Source organism: Helicoverpa zea, chromosome 2 (assembly GCF_022581195.2).
Source record: "Helicoverpa zea isolate HzStark_Cry1AcR chromosome 2, ilHelZeax1.1, whole genome shotgun sequence".
Taxonomy (NCBI): domain Eukaryota; kingdom Metazoa; phylum Arthropoda; class Insecta; order Lepidoptera; family Noctuidae; genus Helicoverpa; species Helicoverpa zea.
The window spans coordinates 10,258,485-10,261,806 of record NC_061453.1 but is presented as its reverse complement, the minus strand read 5'-3'; the positions used below and the strand labels follow the sequence as shown (position 1 = coordinate 10,261,806).

Genomic DNA, 3,322 nt, shown 5'->3' with positions numbered 1-3,322 from the left:
AGAACTACGGAACTGTATCCGTGTAACTTAGTTACAGTTACAGTAACATATGCCTCTGTTCCCCACCGGGGTGTACGACCGACATTGATTTATTCGCGCCCTCCATTATCTAATAGCTTCAAACACCCAACCTACGGAACCCGGAGACCTTGAATTAAGCCTTCGTCATTCGCGGCCTTAAATTTAATTATAGAACCCCCAAGACTTCTGTCGGTGCAGGATCTATGCTGTGATGAATGACTGAGAATTTATTAGACACTAAGGTGTGAGACTAGGCCTCAATAATGCTCTTGGAGATAGGAACGTAATTGAAATCTGTGGCGTTCTTAGATGTAATAAATATAGGTGGTGGGTAGTTTAATCTTTTAGGTCAATAAACCAGTCTGTCGCTAATCGCTGCCTTTCATTGACGCTCCATTGGCGACGAGCTAATTTGGAATCCTATTACGCGTGTTACGAGTGATTTTAGGACTACAAAAATGCCGATTGGAAAAATTGAACCATTTAACTTAAATTCCAAACAGTGGCCCGCGTATATACGTCGAGTCAACCAATACATAAAACTAAATGAAGTTGAAGATGATCTGAAGGTGTCCTTGTTAATTACGGTAGTGGGCGAAGAAACGTACGCGTTGATGTGTGATTTGTGTTCACCTGATTTCCCGGAGACGAAAAAGTATGATGAGTTAGTGGAATTAGTCAAAGGACATTTAGAACCACAACGCTCAGAAATTGCCGAACGCCATATTTTTAGATTGCGGCGACAACGTGTTGGTGAATCACTCACAGAGTATCTTCAAGCTTTAAAACATCTAGCGTCTACATGTAACTTTGGCAAGTGTCAGTCATGTTCAACGTTACAAGAGAATCTACGTGATCAATTTGTGTCGGGACTATCTAATGACGTGATGCGTTCGAGGATCTTTGCGGAGAAGAAAATTGAATATAAGGAAGCGGTGGAGCTAGCTTTGGCGCTAGAGGCTGCAGAGAAACATGCGGAAGTGAGTGGCACCACGGCAGCGACGGCAGGGACGGACTCATCGGGGACAGCGAGCGGGGAGGCGGGCGAGGGCCTGCACTACGCGCGCGGCGGCCAAGGGGGCTCGCGCGGGCGCGGTCGTCCGCCACGAGGTCCTGGCGCAGGCACAGGCAGCACGGGTGCGAACACCAGCAGCGCAGGGGCAGGTGGGGACGGCGCGGAAGCCTCGGGCTCGCGCGCGCGGACCTGCTGGCGCTGTGGCAAGGCGCACATGGCTGATAGGTGCAGATTCAAAAATTACAATTGTGATGTGTGTGGCAAACGCGGGCATCTTAAAGTGATGTGCAAGCTAGTGAGTGATCAAAGTGGCCGACAAAATTATCTCAGTGAGGAGTCGGATGATGGTATGTTCAATATAGAAGTGGCGGCTCAAGGTAACAGACCATATTTTATTAAACTATCGGTGGACAATACGAATGTCGAATTTGAAATTGACACGGGTAGTCGTATCTCGGCTATCAGTGAAGAAATGTATCAACGTATGTTTTCACATAAAGAAATCACTTCAGATAATTTAATATTACGTTGTTATTCAGGTTCACGGATTGAATCATTAGGCTACATTGAAGTTAATGTTAATTTAGGTCTAGTAAGTGCTAAAGGTTTGCGTCTTTATGTTATCAGAAAGGGGGCACGCCCGTTATTGGGACGGGAATGGATGCGTACTTTAAAAATCACACAAATTACACTTAATGAGGTTATTGATGATGATATTATAAATAAATTGCGTAATGAGTTCCCCGAAGTATTTTGTGACAAGCTAGGTACTTGCAAGCAGCCCATTCGACTACAGCTGTCTGATAACGAACCGGTTTATGTTAGAGCGCGGCCGGTGCCACTGGCGCTTCGCACACGAGTTGAAAGAGAATTAGAACGTTTAGAGGCGGATGGTTCCGTATATCGCGTAGATTATTCTGATTATGGGACTCCTATCGTACCGGTGGTTAAAGAAAATGGCGAAATTCGTATTTGTGGAGACTACAAAATCACAATTAACCCAAAACTAAAAAGAGATTATTACCCTTTGCCACGTATAGAAGAATTGTTTGCAACCCTAAGTGGGGGGGAAAAGTTTACTAAGATTGATTTGAAACATGCGTACGAGCAGTGCCTCTTATCAGAGGATTCACAAGTATATACCGCCATAACCACACATATGGGAACTTATGTATACAGACGTACCCCATATGGGTTGTCGTGCATTCCAGAGAAATTTCAGAAAATAATGGAAGAAACTCTGCGCGGAGTGCCAGGGTGCGTGGTATTTTTAGACGACATCTGTGTAACGGGATCTAATAAGCTAGAACATATTAAGAATCTGAGAGCTGTACTCGAAAGGTTGCGTAATATGGGACTCACTGTAAAGTTAAGTAAATGCCGGTTTCTACAGGATGAGGTTAAGTATTTGGGCTTTATTATAAATAAGGAGGGTTTGCGGCCGGATCCACAAAAACTCGAGGCTACTTCTAACGTGCCAAAACCGGAGAATGTATCGCAACTTAAAAGTTTTTTGGGAATGTTAAATTATTATGGTCGTTTCATTCCCCGGTTGAGCACATTACTACAACCCTTACATAATTTATTAAAAAAAGATGTTAGCTGGAAATGGGACTCTGGTTGTGATAATGCTTTCAGTGAGGCCAAGCGATCGCTCTTGAGTGAGAGGGTATTAGCACACTATGAGGAGGGGCGCGACTTGGTGCTGTCGGTAGACAGTAGCGCGTATGGACTGGGTGCCGTGCTGGCGCACCGCTACGCAGATGGCAGCGAACGGCCAGTCAGCTGTGTTTCGCGAACACTCAATGCATCCGAGCGCAATTATAGCCAACTTGATAAAGAGGCTTTGGCTATCTTATTTGGTGTAACAAAACATCACCAATATTTATTTGGGAGGCGATTTACACTGCGCACTGACCACCAACCGCTTACGCATATTTTTGGGGAAAAGGGCGGCATCCCACAGACGGCTGCTAGTCGTTTACAAAGATGGGCAGCACGTCTGGCTGCGTATGATTTTCGTATTGAATTCGTTCGATCAGCGGACAACGGTCCGGCTGATGCTTTGTCGCGACTACCGTTATCTCAGGAGGGTCGCTTCGCTGACACTATAGAATACTTATATTTAGTGGAGGATTCACTGCCTGTTAATTGTGCCGATGTTGCTAAAGAGACGGAACGCGATAAATTATTATGTAAGATTAAAGGTTATGTGCTTTTTGGTTGGCCATCGGTACCGAGCTGTGAGGCGGAAAAGCCGTATTTTTCTAGGAAACAGGATTTAGT

At 45.1% G+C, this 3,322-nt stretch overlaps 1 pseudogene; it reads left to right on the top strand.

Annotated features, from left to right (window-relative positions):
* The first annotated feature begins 382 nt into the window (after positions 1-382).
* Positions 383-1,393, top strand: LOC124644001 (annotated as a pseudogene).
* The last annotated feature ends 1,929 nt before the right edge of the window (positions 1,394-3,322 follow it).